Source organism: Schistocerca cancellata, chromosome 5 (genome assembly GCF_023864275.1).
Source record: "Schistocerca cancellata isolate TAMUIC-IGC-003103 chromosome 5, iqSchCanc2.1, whole genome shotgun sequence".
In the NCBI taxonomy this organism is placed as follows: domain Eukaryota; kingdom Metazoa; phylum Arthropoda; class Insecta; order Orthoptera; family Acrididae; genus Schistocerca; species Schistocerca cancellata.
Genome location: NC_064630.1, coordinates 498,609,080 through 498,631,797, shown reverse-complemented (window position 1 = coordinate 498,631,797; position 22,718 = coordinate 498,609,080).

Here is a 22,718-nt window from a genome sequence, read left to right as displayed (position 1 = left end):
GTGTAGTGATTAGTAGATTGCATTCGCACTTAAGAGGATGACAGTTCAGATCCCCATTCTGCTACCCAGATTTGGCTTCTCTTTGATTTCCCTAAATCTCTCCCGATAACCGCCGGGATGGATTCTTTGAAAAGAGTGTAGGTAAGTTCTTTCCCCATCCGTTCGTACTCCGAGCTTCTTCTGCGTCTCTAGATACCGCTCTGTCGACATGACGTAAAACAGTAATCGTCTTTCCATTTTTGACAGACTTTGAGAGGAACTTCATTGTGTGTCTCCGCGCAGCCGGTCTAATACCCAGATGTGTGGAGCAATAGGAGGTGGCAGTGGTCGGATGTGACTGAAGAAAAATTCATATAACAATACTGCTGTATTTCATCATTTGATTTGTTATCTGATTACTGGTAAAAATGGAGTGTTATTTTCCCTACATTCGTATTTTGTTGTACGAATAAACACAGTAAATATTGAGTTATATAATGACGATGAAAAAGCTTCGATTTGAGAGCATTGGTCCAGCGTATAAGCACCAAGCGCGCCTCATACGCTGGTATGTAAACACCGACATGTAGGCAAGGGGACATTGTGGCCTTTCAACACCAACTTTTTGATCGGCCCAGTAGTTATAATGAAGGTGCAATTACTCATAGATGTCCAGTGTGTGCTGCAACTATCTTATGGCAGCGAAACTTGGTTGGTATGCTAATGAGTTAATGCGGAACCGATTCACGTTCGAACAAAATACACTCCTGGAAATGGAAAAAAGAACACATTGACACCGGTGTGTCAGACCCACCATACTTGCTCCGGACACTGCGAGAGGGCTGTACAAGCAATGATCACACGCACGGCACAGCGGACACACCAGGAACCGCGGTGTTGGCCGTCGAATGGCGCTAGCTGCGCAGCATTTGTGCACCGCCGCCGTCAGTGTCAGCCAGTTTGCCGTGGCATACGGAGCTGCATCGCAGTCTTTAACACTGGTAGCATGCCGCGACAGGGTGGACGTGAACCGTATGTGCAGTTGACGGACTTTGAGCGAGGGCGTATAGTGGGCATGCGGGAGGCCGGGTGGACGTACCGCCGAATTGCTCAACACGTGGGGCGTGAGGTCTCCACAGTACACCGATGTTGTCGCCAGTGGTCGGCGGAAGGTGCACGTGCCCGTCGACCTGGGACCGGACCGCAGCGACGCACGATGCACGCCAAGACCGTAGGATCCTACGCAGTGCCGTAGGGGACCGCACCGCCACTTCCCAGCAAATTAGGGACACTGTTGCTCCTGGGGTATCGGCGAGGACCATTCGCAACTGTCTCCATGAAGCTGGGCTACGGTCCCGCACACCGTTAGGCCGTCTTCCGCTCACGCCCCAACATCGTGCAGCCCGCCTCCAGTGGTGTCGCGACAGGCGTTAATGGAGGGACGAACGGAGACGTGTCGTCTTCAGCGATGAGAGTCGCTTCTGCCTTGGTGCCAATGATGGTCGTATGCGTGTTTGGCGCCGTGCAGGTGAGCGCCACAATCAGGACTGCATACGACCGAGGCACACAGGGCCAACACCCGGCATCATGGTGTGGGGAGCGATCTCCTACACTGGCCGTACACCACTGGTGATCGTCGAGGGGACACTGAATAGTGCACGGTACATCCAAACCGTCATCGAACCCATCGTTCTACCATTCCTAGACCGGCAAGGGAACTTGCTGTTCCAACAGGACAATGCACGTCCGCATGTATCCTGTGCCACCCAACGTGCTCTAGATCTCCGGATCTGTCCCCCATTGAGCATGTTTGGGACTGGATGAAGCGTCGTCTCACGCGGTCTGCACGTCCAGCACGAACGCTGGTCCAACTGAGGCGCCAGGTGGAAATGGCATGGCAAGCCACAGGACTACATCCAGCATCTCTACGCTCGTCTCCATGGGAGAATAGCAGCCTGCATTGCTGCGAAAGGTGGATATACACTGTACTAGTGCCGACATTTTGCATGCTCTGTTGCCTATGTCTATGTGCCTGTGGTTCTGTCAGTGTGATCATGTGATGTATCTGACCCCAGGAATGTGTCAATAAAGTTTCCCCTTCCTGGGACAATGAATTCACGGTGTTCTTATTTCAATTTCCAGGAGTGTATTTTTCGCTGGTTTCGAAACATCCTCATTTTGACGAAATTATATCGTTTAACGGGCTTCCGCTTACCAGTCGAAGCGTTTTTTGCACGTCTGTGATTACTCTTAGAATCTTATCTATCCGTAGAAATACGTTTGCTTGTCATTTCCAAGAAATCACGTTTTACATCGTATAAAAAGCAAACGATATGACAAGTAATCCTGACACGAAAGGGGCACGTTCTTTCAGACTCTTTACCATAACCTAATCACGTGATCTTCCGATCTTAGTCACCAGGTGCAAATCTGGCGTTGTGAAAGTATGGAAGATGCGTAGAAAAGTTTCCATGTATAATGGTTTAGGAACGGGACGTGGGCCGGAAAGGTCAAACAAGCGAAAAAGGCATAATTTTTATTTTGTTAGCAACAGCTGCTTACACAATATGCCCATTATGGGCACAGGAGACGGCGTCGAAATGCTGCATCTATAAAAAGACGTGATCAACAGTTGCTCGCAGCTGCTCCGGTGAAATCTCAGCAACGTCTTCCTGCATACTGGCCTTCAGATCAGGTAGGGACGGATGTGAACGAGTGACGTAGATTCAGATCACGTGATCTTGCAGGCCGTGCATATGGAAAACCTCTGGATATAACACGTTCGTGGAAGGTTACATCAAGCAGATCTTTCAGTAGACGAGCGATATGAGGTGTCGCCTCATCCTGCATGAAAACACTGGTTTCCACACAGTTGCGTTCTTTCAAATTAGGACTCAAATGCTGTACAAGGAAGGTTCGACAACGTGCGAACATCACGGTGCACCTGACAGGCCCTCTGGATATATTCATTTCAAATAAGAACTTACGGGCAATGAAGGTGCTTGTGACTCACACCACACAGTCACATACGGTGAGTTGAATGGCTCTTTGCGCCCATCGCACGGTTTGAGAGTATCCCAAATATGGTTGTTGTGTGTATTCGCTGCACCATGAAGTGTAAAATGTGCGGCGTCGCCCCACAAAATATTGGGTGGCGATATCTCATCAACTTCCACCCGTTTCAGAAACCTAAGATCAAATTCAAAACGTTGCTGCGGTCATGAAGTTTTAGTTGCTACCCTGTCTGGACGTTGTAGATATATCATTGAAATACAGACCACAAACCTTTCTGTACCGTTGACAATGGGACAGACAATTCTCGTGACACTGTGCGAGAACTGGAGCTACCCGGGGCAAGTGCTGCATTGCCATTTACAGCAACAGCCACTTCACCAGTAACTTCCAGCCGGATAGGACCCCTTCCTCTTCCAGTTGCCACACTGCGCCCACTCATGTCTTTGAATCACATTATTATCTTCTTTAAGCCATTTAATAACGTCGAGCGTCCCCTGAGAGACATCTGTCAGCGATGCTCTCTCAATGCAGCACTGTAATTTCTGCCGTTCACATGAAAAGGGTTTACTAACACTCATAGTCTTTCTTCTGGATAGCTTTATGCCTTAAATGCCAAGGTGGGCGTCACACAGTTATACAAATGTTGCACAGCACCACATTTCCACCTGGTGGCCAAAATTAGAACTAACTTTTTCCTCCGTAAATCGGTTGCGCATTAACGCATTAGTATTGCTACGAAGTGTCGCTACCGTACCATAATTGTAGCTCACGCTGAACCTCAGCCAGTAGCTGCGCCTTAATTATAACCATAATATATGTTCTGCTTCTATTGGTTGAATATCAGTGGAAATATGCTATTTTCCTTTGCTTCAGGTAATTTTACTAGTCTACAGTTTGATTTTCTTTCCATTGTTTTCTAGGCGCTTTAGTCCGGAACCGCTCGACCGCTACGGTCGCAGGTTCGAATCCTGCCTCGGGCATGGATGTATGCGTTGTCCTTACGTTAGTTAAGTTTAAGTAGTTCTAAGTTCTAGGGGACTGATGACCTCACATGTTAAGTCCCATAGTGCTCAGAACCATTTGAACCATTTTCATTGTTTTCACTGCTGTGTCTTAAGGGAAATATTTTGTTTTACCGTTTGTACTCATGTGTCCTCGTAGTACTACTTTACGGCAGACCAGTGGGGCCAATACAACTAGTACAACTACACTAGCATCGCTACTCTGCATATCATACCCACAGGTTTCACTGAACCACCTTCGCACTAATTCTCCATCATTCAACTCTAGAACAGCGAGCAGAAAAAACGAACACCAGGAGGTTTCCGTTAGTTCTGACTTCCCTTTTGTTATTGTGATGGTCATTTCTCCCTCCGTAGGTGCGGTATCGATAGCTACGATGCCACAACGTAGATTCGCTCTGCTAGGTTGGTACTACGACATCGACACTGACGGCAGCGCCCGCTAGCCGGCGCTGTGGTCTACGAGCGCCGCTCCGGATTCTGCCCATTTGAACCCGAGCAGACGACCAAGCAACAATGTTTCTATGTCATAGTGGGCGAGCCACTACAGATTTTGCCTGTGTAACTTCTGTGAGCTTTGAGACATCCGGCTTCGCACCTACGTGCTCCTCAGTGCAAAGTTATATATTCATATTTTTCTTATAACAAAGGTGGTTTAAATTTAAACGCTGTACCGAAGCACTTCACCTTACCCTGCTCCTACTCACTTCCTAGATTCGGCTTACCCTTCAGTTTACAGGAGCAGACACTTGCGCCGCTTTCCAAGCCGGATACAAAAGTAGGTCCTCATCAACAAAATATATTCGCATTCGGAGGTGAAAGTTGGTGGTAGAAATTTCGTGAGCAAATAGCGTCGCATCGAAAAATGCTTTTGTTTTGGTGATTTCTACCCCAAATCCTGTGTAATGTCTGTGACACACTCTGACCCATTTATAGGTAACACAAAAACATGCTACTCTTCTCTCAAGTTCTTTGCTTGTAAAATTGCAATCAGGAGACACTCATTCAATGCACAGTAATTACAAATATTCAGCGACAACTTATATACAATAAATCGAAGTGCACCTTGCAGGAATGGTAAGTTCATTTGTGCATTGAAGCAAAGGCGTATGTTGATGAGTGAAATACGATCTCGGCTACTTAGCAGTTATTATAAACGGTTTTGCTAAGGAATTACATTTTTACGGAGAAGGAACCGCGTGCATTTGCAGTACATCTTTCCACAAAAACGTTAAAAAGTCTGGCGGATGTTTAAAGTGAGACATCTGTTTGGTATGACTGGCAAACTGCCACAGTAAACTGATTTCAGGCTCACAAAATGGAAAATACGTCGCGAGTAAAGAGTGCGGTGGCTGTTTTATGTTTGTGGGGCACAGACAACCCCGTTTCATAGATCATAAAGGATTTTACGACTTGCCACGCCCTGAAATGAATTCCATCAGTTGGTTCCCTTACGTCTGAGTATCACTACAGTGCTACGAAATTATTTACTATCGTTAACCAGTGCGGGAAATTCGATATTAAAACCATGTAAATTACAGAATGTATGTGGTATATTGGAAATTCCTGTAAGTTTGATTCTCCAGTAACACTTAGGGTGATAATATTACCAGGCTGTCAGTACACTATTTCGTGCTCTTATAACGCAACTTATGAGTGTATATATGTATTCCGTTCTGGACTCACCACATAGATTCCCCCTTTCCCCGCGGAGTCCACTCACCTGCAAAAACGAAAAGTAACGAAATTATTAGATACAGACGTACTCATATTTCATTAAAATACAGGGTGATTATAATTAAACTTTCAAATCTCTGTAGACATAACACCACTAGTCAGAATGACGTCAAATTGCAACGGAATATTATCGGAGAAGGGGGAAAACGTATGGCAGAAGAAAAAACGTTGTGTGAAAAATCGATCAACAGATGGCACTATATGAGTCAGAATACTTAAATGAAAACACTTGTCATGCGCACGACCCACTGACGTTGGTATAAACTCGCCGGGTTTACGGCTTTGCGTCTTTTCGCGTCTGCGACTTTCGCCATGATTGTTTCCATGCAGGATGGCGCCCTGCTTGTAAAGCTGTATTAGAAGAATGATGACTGTGCACACGTTGCTCTGCAGAAGTTCCAGACACTGAAGGTTTTGAAAAAAGGAGTTGGTCCTCTGACTGCTGTGGATCTTGAGAAAATGATTCCGAAATTCGAGAAGACGGGTTCTTTTGGTGTGCAAACTGGCAGAGGGGGGGAACGGATTGATTCGACGTCAGTGGAGGCAGTGGCCACAGCAATGCGGGAGGAGACGAGTGGTGGTGTGCAAACGTGTAGTACATGGAGAATTGCCGGAACATTGGAAATACCCGTGAGCACGGTGCATAAAATACCACAAAATTCTTTCTTTACTATCCATTAAAAATTACGCATGTGCACGAGTTGCTTCCTTTTGACCTGCCAGCAAGAGAGACCTTTGCTTTAGAATTTCTTTCTCGCATGAAAGTGGGCAAAGACTGGCCACGGAAGATTTTGTGGACTGACGGAGCCCACTTCCATGTGACAGGATATGTCAGTACACAGAACTGTCGAATATGGGCAACGGAAAATCCACACGTAGATCAATCAGTACCTCTTCATCCTGATAACGTCACTGAGTGGCGCGGGTTTACGACATCATTTATCATAGGTACATATTTTTTCGAAGAGACAGGTGCTTCCGATCCTGTTACCTGTACCGTCACCGGTAAGCGCTACGAGTGTCTTTTGCGCAACCACGTCATTCCAGCTCTCCAACAGCATGGGTCTGTGGATGGGATTATTTTTATGCAAGATGTCTCACCTCCGCACTTCGCAATTCCAGTTAAGCAGCTGATGAAGCACCATTTCGGAAATGCTATAATTATCAGCCGCAATTTCCCTGCAGTCTGACCGTCCTGATCTTAATCCGTGTGACTTCTGACTGTGGGACTACCTGAAAGATGTTGTGTTCAGTGTTCCCATTGCAAACTTAGCTGCATTGAAGGCAGGTATTCATTCTGAACGTGACCGCGGAAAGACTTCGATCAGTTGTGGAAAATGCTTTTCCTAGATTTCATCTTGTTGCAGAACAAGTATATTGAACGTGTTTTGCGCCAGTCACACGGAAATTAATAATCCGATTTGATTTTGATTGATGCTTTTTATGCGGTTTTTAGCCTCGGGACAACTACAAACCGATGTGAGTGATACTTTTTATGCGTTTTTTTTTTTTTTGCCTCAGGACAATTAAAAACCGACTTTTCTCATCCGATGTGATATGACCTTGCCGTGGTGGATAGACTTACATAACTAACACTATCACACCTGTACACTCAAACACACTGAGTAATGCAGTTTGTTTAACGTCAAACGTACACCTTAGACATTGTTGTATGATAATTTGTCATTTATAGTCCACCACTGTTAAATTATGACGCTTACAGCGCCATCTATTGATACATTTTGTAACTATTCATTTTTCTTCTGCCATATGTTTTCCCCCTTCTCCGATAATATTCCTTTGCAATTTGACGTTATTCTGACTAGTGTTGTTTCTACAGCGGTTCTGAAAGTTTAACTTAAATTATAATCACCCTGTACTTTCACAGATAAGCAACATAACAATTGGATATGCTGGTCACGGCTCTTGACGTATTCGATTTTATGCAGATACCTGGAAAGGAGAGTAACAAGCGAACAGCAATACCTGATTCTAAAAATAGTTATAAGTTTTGGATATGTCAGTGCGAGTAATAGACTCAGTGCCATTTCTGGCATTGGACGTGTAAAATATTAAACATTATAGCTGATGAATAATTTTATTTGCTTGTGAACTATGTTATAGGTAAGGAAAGAACCCTCGAAGTAAAAAGAACAGGTCAAACGTAATATAACATATATGATAATAAGAAATTCTGTAAACTGAGACACGGGAAGGGTTCATCACACCACAATGCCACACTAAGTCACAAATTAATTTACGACTCAAGGGTTGCATTTTCAGACGACAAAGATCAAAGACCACTTAACAGGTTACAGACAGTTCGTCAGAAAACTCTGAGGACAACAGGCATTGAAACAAACATTTATATCCAGAGAGTATGCAAAGAGACATCCAACCAAATTGAAAACATGAAATGAAAAAGAACAGACGAAAAACGCTGGTAAGTTTACGCGCTGTTAACTGCCATTTTTTGTTAGGTGGCGTTCGTTCCCAAGACGTTTGTGGTTTCTTAATATAAAAGCTACGTTAGTGGAAAAATAAATAGGCTAATTTACATCAAACGAGAGATCATCTGCAACGACCTTCGCAGAGACGTCGTCGGTGCAGCTGTTTTATAATTTATATTGGACAACAAAGAGGCGACTCTGAAACAGGATAAAGTAAACGTCTTCATACTCTATCAGTTAATGAAAAAAGGAGCTCCTCGATCAAATCCAGACGACCACGTGACGCTAACCTTCTGCAGCGTCATTCTCTACCAAATGATGCCGTTACGGAGTAGTACGGAGGGGAACCTCTATTTCGGTTATTGTCAGCTTTCCAGAGCTTGGAGCTGCTGCTCCTCATTCAGTTATCGAGTCATCTCGTGAAAGGGACTTAGAGAGCCCCGTTCCAGTCCTCTCACCAAGAAAAAATCTTCAGTACTACCGGGAATTTAATGGAGGTTCTCCGCAAGACAGTCTGACGCACTGATCACTCATCATCGGAAACGTGCTACACCTTAATAATAATATTATTAATAATAATAGTTAGACAATTGAAGAAAATTCTTTATAGAACGAGCAGAAACTAGCAAATTACACAGAGCAATCACTCATGTAAATATATCGGCTACACCATTGCAATTTCATAACCACTTCTACAACCCTTTAGATCACAGAACATCAACAGATACAAAGAAAGTAAATTGGAAAACGAAAACACTACATGGCAAGCACCCATATCATCTAACACAGCCACACATCGATCAAGACGCATCCAACACATGGCTAAGATAAGGCAATATATACAGTGAGATGGAAGGATTCATGATTGCAATACAGGAACAAATAAAATGGAAATTTCGTGTGGCTAGGGCCTCCCGTCGTGTAGACCGTTCGCCTGGTGCAGGTCTTTCGATTTGGCGCCACTTTGGCGACCTGCGCGTCGATGGGGATGAAATGAGATGATTAGGACAACACAACACCCAGTCCCTGAGCGGAGAAAATCTCCGACCCAGCCGGGAATCGAACCCGGGCCCTTAGGATTGACAGTCGGTCACGCTGACCACTTTTTTTTTTTGCATTTTGTTCGTTATTGATCGTTGTGTTTGGTCGTTGCGGACGTCGCAAGACATCCTGTTCAAGTTCGGTGGTTGATCGTTCCACTCAGTTTTTTATTACAGAGGCCAACCGGCTCTCTGACCGAACACGCTGAGCTACCGTGCCGGCTAACCACTCAGCTACCGGGGCGGACAGGATCAAATAATAAACACCAGATATTACAGCAAGCATATTATTAAAGATCCCAATACCACAACAGATAAATGCAGACTTTGCAAACAACAAATAGAAACAGTAGATAACATCACAAGTGGATGTACAATATTAGCAAATACAGAATACACCAGAAGACATGACAATGTAGCAAAAATAATACAACAACAACTTGCCATACAACATAAACTAATAAAACAACACGTTCCCACATACAAAATGTACTGGAGAATGACGAATACAAATTATACTGGAACAGAACCATTATAACAGATAAAACAACACCACATAACAAACCTGACATCATACTCGCCAAGAAAAAGAACAAATTAACACAACTAATCGAAATATCTGTACCCAATACAACAAATATACAGAAGAAAACAGGAGAAAAATTGAAAAATACATCCAACTGACTGAGGATGTCAAGGACATGTGGCGTCAGGATAAAGTTGACATTATACCAATTATACTATCAACTACAGGAGTCATACCACACAATATCCACCAGTACATCAACGCACTACAGCTACATCCAAACGTATATATACAACTACAGAAATCTGTAATTATTGATACATGTTCAATTACCCGAAGTTTCTAAATGCAATGTAACATATACCGTACAGTTAAAAGGAAGTCACGCTTGATCAAGGTCCGCGTCACTTTCCATTTTTAACCAGACATAACGTCTGAGAAAGGAAACAAATAATAAAAACATGTATACATTCCCTAATTTTGATAAAAATAGAAAGTGATTAGTGGGTAAAGGAACCTCCTGATCTTTTAGAGCCTTTCCACGGAAAATAATTTTTTAATGCTGATGGGTGGGCAAGGAGAGGGGAGATGATGATATGACTTTCTCAACAGCCACACTGAGTGCTAATGTCAAGCATCCAGTTCCAAACTTTCCCGCAATGAATCAGAAGGAAGAGAACGTATAATTTAATTAGTAATTCGCTTTTCACCTGGAGAAATGAGACTGATCAGGCCTCTCCATGCTTCTTTAGAGAAGTACTACAGCTAGTCACCAAATATTAATTACCAGTTCGAAAAAAATTAAGTTACGCAGTTAATTATTTAAACATTTTCTTCAGGAGTCGTTAACAGCATTAATATATTTGTTGAAATGTATGATGGTCACAATGGTGTCCTGCAAATCCATTTATTCACGACTGGTTTCATCCATAAGATGATTTTCACAGTGGAAAAATATCTTTCACAAAGGCAACGTCACATGGAATTCATGCTTTTAAATATTATTTGAAAAATAATAAAGAAACATGAGAAACGTAAGTACTCAGTTTTACAGCACTGACTCAACCAACAAAGAGTTCAGTACAAGTCAACAACAAGTAGTCTACTTTTTGTTGTTAGAGCCAATGCTGTGAAGCTGAGTACTTACATTTCCCATGTATTTCAAGTCATTCAATGTTCTACATGTCATCTTTAAAATTATGAATGGAAAGTAATGTTGGCTTTGTAAAAGACATTTTTCCACTGCGAAAATGACCTTATGGCTGAAATCGCTCCTAAATAAATTTATTTACAAGACAGCATTGTGTTCACACGCATTTTAACAAACAATTAAATATTTAATGCTTTTTATTGGTTACGGATGTAAAACACTGCAACTTTGATGAATAAAGATTTGCAGAGATTACTGTAGCCAGTCGTCTTTTGTTTTGCTCTTCAGTTTCTTCTAGCCATGACTTGTTCGAATCGCTTCGCCATCCATCATTATATTTTACACATTTATTGCATGTCTGCAGCAGTGTGAGGGTCTTGTAGCTATGGTTTGATATAAAAACGAAGTATCGCATTTACCATCTGATAATGGAACGCTAGGCGATTTCAAATCGGTCACGGTACGTAAAAATTGAAGAATAAAGCAAAAGTCGATTGGATAAAAGGTTTTTTTAATAAAAGGTTCTCGGTTTTGCACCCGCGTCAAGTGAATAAAATTACACGAACTTTCGGCCAAGTACTACGTGGCCATTGTCAAGTGGTACAATTGCCAGTGGGCGGCTGGTACGCCATTATATACACTATCTGCCGGCTGTGACGTGCCTGGTGTCCGCGCCATCGCCATAATATGGGCATACGTTGACCTTGCGTTCGATGCAACCCCTTATGCCGCGGGATCGCTGGATCCCACGCCGGTCTAGCTGCAGTTCACTGTCTCTGTTTAAGGTATTATCAGTGATTTTTATTTCAATGGCTTCTTTAATTACTCAATCCAAAAGCTATTTGTGCTAGCCGCGACGGATGATTCGTCAAATTTTATCCAGTGTCCTTTTTCTTAAGCATGCTCAGCTAAAGCAGATTTATAGTGGTAACGTAGGAGATGAAACTTCTAATGCTCATCCGTGCGTCGTTCCAAAGTGCATACTGTTTGTCCGACGTAAGATTGGAAACACTTGCCAGGTTTCTTACAGGCCGTAGGTGTTCTGAGGCCTGCTGCATCTAGAACTGATCCCAGTAATAGGCGGATTTTTGTCGGAGGCCTGAAGATAGATTTGTCTTTTCAGCGGGCGGCTTATCTTGACTGAGACGGAGCCACAGAACTCCAAGAAAGCCAATTTCTTTTCCTGGGTCTCGTCGGTAGTCTCCTGGTGAGTCCTGCTTGAAATGACTTCATTTATTTGATGGAGGTTATAGCCTTTGCTGCTGAAGGCCTTCTGTAGGTGGCTCAGCTAATGTGGCACGTTATTATGGCCTATTCTCATTCTTACGACATCCACTTCAATTTTTGTAAGGCAGTGCGCTCCTGTGTTGGGTGCGATGGCTGTCAGCGTGCAAATATAGAAAGGTGTGGGTGGCTTTTTCCTTAGACGCTGTGGCCAAGGTATTTATTTCGTTATCGGTGGACGGGAACGACGAGGAAGGCCAATGCATCATTTTTTTCTGCCTCCATGGTAGACCTCTAATGCCGTTGATGTTTTTCAAGAAATTGTTCAAAAATGTTCAAATGTGTGTAAAATCTTATTGGACTTAACTGCTAAGGTTGTCAGTCACTAAGTTTACACACTACTTAACCTAAATTATCCTAAGGACAAACACACACACACCCATGCCCGAGGGAGGACTCGAACCTCCGCCGGGATCAGCCGCACAGTCCATGACTGCAGCGCCTAAGACCGCTCGGCTAATCCCGCGCCAAGAAATCGTTAACTTTCTCACATCTGTGTGGCCAAATAACGAACAGGTCGTCAAGGTATAGAAAGAAAGAACTTGGTTTAATTGTCACTGTGTCTAAGGCCATATCCCCAAACTGGCGTCTGTAGGAAAAATAAGAAGACGTAAGAATGTGTCTAAATATCTCGACCGCTTCATTTACAGGTAACTGGGATACTAGGTCAAAACAGTCTTTGACAGGCACATTCGTAAACAGTGCCACTACATCAGAACTCACCATAATGTCACCCTCATCGTCAAAGACGGTTAATTCGTTTAGTAAATTCTGCTATGTTCGCAGTGCCCCACATGTGTAGCGAGGAAATTGGCCAAGTACGACGCCAGCTAGTATGGTGGTGAACCTGTGGTGGAAACGATGAGGCGGAATAGCGTCCCGTCCTTGTGGAGTCCGGTAAAGCATAAGCATTAGGTGGTCTAGGTGCCTATGGGAGAAGATTCTTCACCACACTGTTTCCACCGAAGAGCGCCTGAGAAGTTTTTATTATTATCCACTTCTGTTGCGTGGGAGTTTTTGATAAGTGTCTTCGTCCAGGAATGTGCTGATATTCTTATCACAGTCAGTGTATTCCTTTGTCAAGGTATTCATTCCCCGTGTCTGCATTGTGGTAATTACTGCGGAGAAAAATCCGTCAATCACTGACACAAGTTAAAAATGCAGCAGGTATGAGAACACCTGGGGTCTACAAGATACCTTGCTAGTGTGGCCAGTCCCACGTCGGACAAACAGTACGCACTGTGGAACAACGCAAGAAAGAGCATGAGAAGCTTTATCGCGCTACTTCGAGAAATCTGAGCATGCTCTGCAGAACACACACTGGATAGAATTTGACGAAACATGTGTCATAGCTCGCACAAGCTGCATTTGGGATTGGGTAAAGAAGTCACTGAAATAAAAATCACTGATAACACGGTAACACCCTAAATACAGACAGTGGGCTGCAGTTCGGCACGGCGAGGGATCCAGAGATCGCGCGTTTTAAGCCGGAGCATCGAACGCCCAGTCCACGTATGCCCTTATACGACGACGCGACGGCACCAGTGAAGCCACAGCCTGCAGCTGGTGTTTATCAGGGCGTACCACCAGGCCACTGGCATTCATACCACTTGATAATTGCCAAGTGGTGCATGACCGAAAGCAAGTATAATTTAAATTACTGATGCGTCTGGAAACCCGAGAACCTTTTATCGTTACTGCCGCCAGACTCTGCATTCTTATACAATGTGATTGGTTGCAGTAACTTCTGGAAATCTTTAATTAATTATTTCCCTGCTAAATATTGGAAACACTGAGTTGCAGCACCGTAACTCGCCGCTGTAGGGTCGAAAATAAAATAGTGCTGCTCAAGTATAAGATGGAATATCGTGCGTCAATTCGTTTCGTTCAATCGAAGGGAAACAGTGCTGCAATAATCTTTGCTCAGCTGACGAAAACGTACAGTAATAAGCTACCATAAGATGACTCAATGGTTAGGTGGTTCTTACGCTCCCAGTGTGAACAGGTAATATTGAACGGCGAAGAACGGTGTGGCTGACTGTCAGTCAAGAACATGGAATCGGACGGTGAAGGGCATTGTGCCAGAAGACCAGGGAACCACAATCTAGGCGATAATAGGAAAAGGGGAGCCAGCCGGTGTGGCCGAGCGGTTCGAGGCGTTTCAGTATGGAACCGCGCGACCGTTTCGGTCGCAGGTTCGAATCCTGCCTCGGGCATGGATGTGTGTTATGTCCTTAGGTTGGTTAGGTTTAAGTAGTTGTAAGTTCTAGGGGACTGATGACCTCAGAACGTAGGTCTCATAGTGCTCAGAGCCATCTGAACCATTTTGAAAAGGGGAAACCGCTTGTACAGGGGCTGGACAAAAATATGGGAACACCACAAGAAATGGGACTTAAATGCCGGTGCTAGCCAAGCCTGCAAGATGTGCTGTTGTGGTTATCAGACGGACGGCGTTGCAATGGATTGCCCGTTAATTCCAGCTGTTCTAAACCTCTTAATGTAGTCCACCACGGACAGCACCCGGGCTGTGTCCTCAGTAAGTGGCAAATATCAGTCGTGGTCGGCACAGTGCTCTATGTAGCTGTGAGTGCATTATGTCGGAGCTAAGGGAATTCGAATGTGGGCAAATAAGTGTTGGTGCTCTTAAGGTAGGTGCTTCCGTCACCAAGATTGCCGAAGTGATGTGTTTCATCAGGGACTGTACAGAAGATTAAAATCGCATACTGGAAAAGCGGAGAAACATCAACCGCTTAGTCACAAAGCCAATGAAAGCGTGCTTTGAGTGATCGTGACAGACAGTCATTAATTATGATTGTGAAGAAAAAAATAAGAAGATAGCTAGCTGTAAGAGACATTGCAAATCTGAATGTCACAGTCACGAAACCTGTCATTAGCAAAATAAAACGAAAGGAGCTCCATAAGCAGGGAATTGCAAGCTCACCTGGAGTTCCAAAGCCCCTCATCAGTGATGCAAATTACGGTGAAGAAAGTGGTGCCCAAGTCATAAAATCTGAATTATGGAGCAATGGAAGAAAGTCGTTTAGTCGAATGAATATTGTTTCACACTGATTCAAACTTCAGGCCGAGTTTATGTCCCAGGAGTGAAAGGGGCAGGGGTTCGGTGATGCTTTTGGCAGGAATATACTGGTATTCTACTGGCCACATGGTTACTCTGCAAGATCGCATTCCTACCAAGGATTATGTGACCATTTTGGCTTATCAGGTCCATCGCATAATACAATATTAGTTCCCCAATAGCGAGGCTGTCTCCCCAACGACGGAGTCACTTTTCACGCAGCCAGCATCGCCACGTACTGTTATTGCGAAAACAACGATCAATTGTCGCATCTCCCATGGCCGCCACAGTCACTACTTATCAATATTATGGAGGCTGTTTGGTCCACTATGGAGAGAAGGGTGCTAGATCGCTACCTACCACGATCATCGTTACCTGAACTTGCAACTGTTATTGTAGGAGGAATGGTTAAAACTCACTAAGAAAAAAAAGGGAAGATGATACGTTGTGTATTTGGTGTTTCCATATCTTTGTCCAACCAATGTCTTAGATTTCAACATGCTGAAACATATTTTGACGATGAGGAACGTTGGTAGCAGCAGCAGAAACGTTGTTGCTGTGTCACGACAATCCAGGTGATGCCTTTAGCTGTCTAATAACCATGGAAGTGATAGCGAGACAAAGGAGCAAAGCAAGCAGTGGAACCATGTGCTCCCATCACAGTCAAACAAATAAAAAATAAGGTAAAGTAAAATAAAAAATAGAAAGAGGGTAAAGAGTAACCATCGTAAGGTTACTTGAGGAGGATTTTTGGGAGTTCCATTGTTTGGTGCTAACAGGTTGTGCTTGTAAAGCGCAAAAAGTCACAAAAGCGTGTTACTGAAATCTTTTAATAAGGTTACGTTTGGTTGTCAAACACAAAGTGTCAGTGAAATTTTGTGAGGTGGAGGGAAGGGGTCAGGGCGGACGCATTCAGGCATGCACCTTCTTTGACGTTATCAGGTCTTGCCACTCCACACAATATTTTCCTAACATGGCATGCAGTGACTTCTTCTTCTTTTCTAGGATTAAGAAACTACTATGTGGCAAGCATTTACAGAGGGATGAAGAGGTGATTTTTGAGGTAGGCTGTTTCCTGGACATCCAAAATGCAGACTTCTGCAACCAAGATCTCCACCAAATCGCCCATAGTTGGAAGGAGTGTGTCGTCCTGAGGGGTGCATACGAAGAGATGGACAAAAATCATCACCATATTTCATGGTCGCGGCTCGATTCAAGACTAATCCTAGGAACCAACACCGGCTTTCACCCTCTATGCTGGCTCTGTTCCAAATGGTTCAAATGGCTCTAAGCACTATGGGACTTAACATCTGAAGTCATCAGTCCCCCAGACTTAGACGTACTTAAACCTAACTAACCTAAGGACATCAGACACATCCATGCCCGAGGCAGGATTCAAATCTGCGACTGTAGTAGCAGCGCGTTTCCGGTCTGAAGCGCCTAGAACTACTCGGCCACAGTGGCCGGCTGTCTCTGTTCCAAGACGGACACCTTTTAATCCTAGCAAACGAGATTGCACGGGTTCTGGCCTCTCATTGGGAGCTGTGGCCTTCATTCGCAACTCTAGCGATGTAGATGCAGTTTCCTTAAATCACAAGCCTATGTCGGAATGGCTCCCTAGGAAAGATCATGGCCGATTTCCTTCCCAATATTCTTCCATTTCGGATTTTCAACACCTCGTGCTCGACAGGATATTATACAGACACCTACTTTCCTATGCTTCCAGTGCTCACTCAACGGAAGCCACAGTGCTTTCGAAAAGAAGTAGCGCAGTATAAACAGTCAGAAAAAGTAAGTAGAACGGCTTCCCAATTAACAAGTTTTCATGCCAGACGCCTGAACGACACCAACTGCAGCTGCATACTTTTCGAAGTGAAACCGTCTCATTTCCTATGTTTATTCGTTATTACTGTTTATAGACGCAAAGATTGAGGTGTCTACGTCAACTCAGCAGTCTTGTACTTTCTCGTTGCATTCGTTAAAATCAATAAAAATATTATTGGATATTTACATAGTAATCTTCATTGGAATTTGCTGGGCAATCCTTACAAAGCGCTGTGGCAGTGAGAAAATTTAAAAATATTTAAATTAGTAATCAACAGAACAAAAATTTAAAAGGCACAAGCACATGCACTGACTTGCACGAACACACACAAACACTATATATATATATATATATATATATAGGTCATTCCTGATAGTTTCACCTGCATAAGTGTTTGACTGTTGGACACATCTACTGAACACACCTCGCCCACCCCCTCTCTGTTTCCATCTCTCCTCCCACCTGTCCACCTCATTCTTCCACTTCTGTCTGTGTGTCACATTCTACCCACTCTTTGTTTCTCTTCACCTTCTCTTCCTCCTCCTCCTCATCCTCCTCTTCTCTGTATGTCCATACATTTCTCCCTCCTTCCTCTATATTATTCTCCCCTTCTCTGTTTCTATCTCCACCTCCCCCTCCTACATTTTTACCTGCCCACTACAACTCTACACCTTTCACCGGCCTCATACATCTCCCCTCTTTCTCTCTCCCTATTTCCTGCTCCCCCTCACTCTGTCAATCCCTTCCCCTACATATCTCAACCTCTCCCTGGCCATTTTTATTGCACATGTAGCCCCAACAACGCAGTTTAATAAAGCAGGCCAATACTACTCCCACAACACACCTGCCATAGTGGGGAATGTACCATATGAGGGGCTGAAAATCATTTATTTGCTCCTGACATACAAGGTGTCATGCAATTCAGGACGATAAATCAGGCTGAAACCACTCCAACATAATACACCTGTCATGCAGTCCAGCCTACATGCCGGGCACAGTAAAGCATATCTTGACCCTGACATGTAGGCTGTCTAGGAAAGCCGGTTGATTTGGCAGTCTGATACTGTTCCCACACCAAATGCTTGCCACACAGGGAAGCCTGTGCGCCAGGAGCTGGAAAAAACAAGTTTTCGACTGTATCTCGACTCATGCTGGAGTTATAAACACTATAGCGCTGATACTTGTGAAGAGTGCTGTTTCAGTGCCAGATGTGGTTGAAATCGTTCCAGGGCTTTGGGAGGAGACCCCCGAGATGCACGTTCATACTCTGCTCAAGGAAAGCTGTTAGTTAGGAAAGAATCGTGTTGTTACATTACCATAAAACTACTCAGACCGCTCAGTGCAGACAAATGATCAGTCTGACCACCATCTGCCTAACGTTTGTGACATTGCATGTTAAGCTTTTAGTATCAGAAAATCTATTTCTGCAGATATGGATATGTTATATGTATATTTTCTCTTGGCAGATACTCCAATTTGATTTTTCTCGTCATCAACATATCGTAACTAGTGAATTTACTGATGTCTAACTAACGGCGGCTGTGTGTAACCGTACTTAAATTCAGAATAACCTCTATAGGAAGAGAAATAAATGTATAGTAGCTGATTACAATATAAGTGGTGATCATCATGAACGCGTCACGCTGTGTAGGTATTCAGGGGCAATACCAAGAAGCTATATGACAGGAAACAATCAAACAAAGTCAATAATAGTGAAGGAAAATTGGAGACTTAATTTTCCCAGAAGTTTTCTTGGAAAAATGCAATAGGTCAGTGAAGGAAGTCGCTTACAAGAAGCTCTGCAACCGACCCTGGAGTACTGTTCCAATGTTTAGAGTAGATATGGAAAGAAATCAGAGACACGCAGCTACGGTCGTGTCCAAGCGAAAATGTAACAGAAACTGTCAGGCACATTCAAGGGGAATTCTTGGAAGAAAAACAAGGCATAAGGGGCCGTCAAATTAAAACGAGACGGATGGCAAAAGGGAATAAACTTTCATTACCTCAAAATCAATCACCATAGCTATTAAAACATTTATCCAACTGTCAGAAAAGACAGTTAATGCCTTCAGGGAAAAGCTGCGTTTGCCTCTCGCGACAATATGGGACACGAAAGTATATCCTTCAGCATGAGACCGCCACGGATGCTACAGTTATGTTGTCACAGTGTTCAACCGCTGCTCCCCGTCAGCGTGCGGGGAACCCACTACGCAGAGATTTTCCAGAACTTCTGACGCGAGCCGAACCATGACTAATGACCAGCATGAGTCGAAAGTCTCCTACAGCCCGCCGTCGGTAATTTCCGACGGCAGCATCCACTGAAGCAATGACAGATGTGGTAATGACAAATGGCTCTGAGCACTATGGGACTTAACGTCTGAGGTCATCAGTCCACTAGCGCTTAGAACTACTTAAACCTAACCAACCTAAGGACATCACACACATCCATGCCCGACGCAGGATTCGAACCTGCGACCGTAGCGGTCGCGCGGCTACAGACTGTAGCGCCTAGAACCGCTCGGCCACTTCGGCCGGCAAGGTAATGACAAGATGAGATGGTGAAGTCGGACGCACAGACGACACACTGACCACTCACTCGAGCACGTGTAACAGACAGACTGCACAGCTGTGAATGTTCGCACTGCTCCTTCCAGATTCCCAATAGAAGGCACTTCTACCAGCGTCAGAAAGGTCCGCACCATGCTAGTTATATAGTCTGATTCGTTTTTATTTGACTGTCCCTTATATAGGGTGACAGGGTGGTAGGGGGACTTTGTAGATGACGTTCTGATGAGTAAACCACGCCTGGAATGTGATGTTTGGATGTAAACTCGGTTTAAAGACCCGATCGCATTCATATCTCCCGCATTACGCTACGCACACAACGGAGACAATGAGCTCTGACAGGTGTGCTGCTGGAGCCCAAGGCAAGGGAAATGTTTCCGGTACTTGTATTTGGATTAACTTCCACATGTCGAAGGACTTCCTCCTCAAAATCGGATGTGTAGCGCGTCCGTGAAGCACTACAGCCAATTCTCGTGTGTTTCGAGCGTACCAGTTTCTCACAGTCGTTGTTGTTGGTGTCGGACGGAAGTGTTTTGTGATGCAATTACAACTTGAAGTGACGGTGGCGTCCTCTTATCAGCTTATGTGCATAGTCAGAAGTGGTTAGTTCTAAAGTGATCCGATCGTCAAACGTATTTCATATCAAAATCGTACATTTCCGGAAAGGGGTTCCGTATCAAAATTTCGTCCACAAAGTATCCTCTATGACCGCTAGAAGCTTGTAAAAAGTCTTTCTGTCACTCTGCACATCTTGCGAAATATTTTTGGAAAATTATGGAAGTGAATGCTCCAAATCAGCTGGAATAAGATAAATTTTTTTAATATGTTACACTACAGGCCTGTTTCGGCTTATTGTTATTACCAAGTGACCTGCGAAATAACATTAGTAAGTTTATCTGTACATGAGGTGTGGCTGTTTTACATTTACATTTGCGCTGGTGATTACGTCTAGTTGCAAGTAACGACAATATTGAATTTATAGTAAAATCTTGCTGTCATGTGTCGGTAAGTATAATAATTCTTGTAGTTACGAAACATAAAAATACGTTTTTGTTAGACATTTTGAAAGTTCAATTTTGACAGTTCTTTACTATGATGCTATATGTTTACAAAGTATATACAGTTTACCAGAGATTATGCTACCTATCGTTCTTCTTATTTTCCTTTATATTTTATCTATCATCGGCGTAAGTTTTGTTTGCCATTTGACTATATCTTTTCGTGTTCTATTATGTCAATAAAGCTTTTTATTTAGTACACTTATGTTTAAAATCTGTGTGTTCATTTAGAATTTCGTGTGAAAATTACCTTGTATGAGAAAGTTTATGGTAAATCCTTTCGGTATTTTATGTAATATTTCTAACGCAGTTTAAATTTTCTCCGCTTTGTTAGGCTGAGTTTTCAGATGTAAACAGAAGCTTGATATATTACAATCGCTGTTTCTAGTGTGTTCTTTAACTCTGGTGTTAAAATACCGTCCGGTTTGGCCAACATACAAATTGTTGGTACCGTCACAGTTGATTTTGTGTATTCCAGAAGTGGCATATTCTGAAATTTTGGTTGCGCTTGAGCGTAATTTTGTTGTAAGTCTGTTGTTTGTATGGAAAACTAGTTGTATGTGTATGGATTCAGGTATGGCATTTATCTTATTTGATACTCGTCCTAGGTACATTGAAGGTAATTAGGTTGTTCTATGTTTGGCTATGGTTTCTCTGCTAAGATGTATGTCATTATGCATCATGAGGTGTTTCGGTTTTGTATGATTTTTACACAATTTTGTTGTTGTATCTGGATCAAAATTATTTCTGTAGCCTACGTAACAGACCGTTTCCAGTTCTTTTTTTATAGCTGGTTGTTCTAGTGGTAAATTGGTTATTCTACTACTCATCGAGTGAAAGAAAGCATGCTTTCGTGTTTTAGGATGATAAGCGTAGGCATTTATTATATTATATGTTCTGTTTAAGAACAAAAACAGTTAGGTTCCAGAATTATTTAAAGTCAATGACACGTTTCACCCTTTTGATAATAAAGAACTGACAAATATTATGTTTCAAAATGTGTGACAGGAACTTATTTCTACGTTTCATAACAACAACTATTACAATACTTAGCGAGACATGAAAGGAAGACTTTACTATAGATGCAAAAAGGTCGTTACTTCCAAATAAACGTAAGCACCAGCGCAAATGTAAACGTAAAGCAGCCACACTTCATATACAAATAATGTTAATAATGTTATTTCGCAGATCACCGCAGTAAGCCGAAACCTGCCAGTCGTGTAAAACATTAAAAACAAAGAAATCACCGTACTTTATTACAGCTGCTCTGGAGAATTAATTTCCATAATGTTGCGGGTCCCATAGAACGTAAGTTAAATTTGGATAAATTAGGATAAATCTGGAGAAACTGTCTTCGAAGAAGACTATGCAACCTTATACCACTAGAAGAGTATAAATCGCGTAGGGACCACGAGAATAAAATAAGGAAGACTGGGAGGCGTAGGGTACATAGTCAATTTTCTCGCTGAGTACTTGCGAGGAAGAAGTACGGTTGAACTAACCTAACATAGTCAAATATTAGTAACGGTCTCACCGTTTCTGTGAAAATGGTCTGTCTTAAATTTGAGTATTTTAAGGTCTCTATGTTCTATTATTAGCACACAAAATGAAAATATGTTCCGTATTTTCTACTTATAGAAGCAATACGTTGTACCAAATGATTTACTTGAGGCTGCATGAAAGCAAGAGCATTTCTATATGTCATAAATGATCTCACAGAGAGCATTTTAGTGTTTTTAGATATTATACCACAATGAGTTAGTTGCGTTTAATTTATTAAACTACGACTCTTTGCAAGGCCATTACGCGTAAAATGGACACAGTCTGCATTGTCGAGTTTCATGTGTCAACTGAAGCGCAAGTATTTCCAGTTATCCTCTTCTGACCGCGGCTGAAGGCTTAGCAACTGAGGCTGGAGAGATTTTTAACAAGCTCTGAATAATTTAAAGTTTTGTTCCACCGGAAATTGGAATTCGTCGGGTTGCTTATGC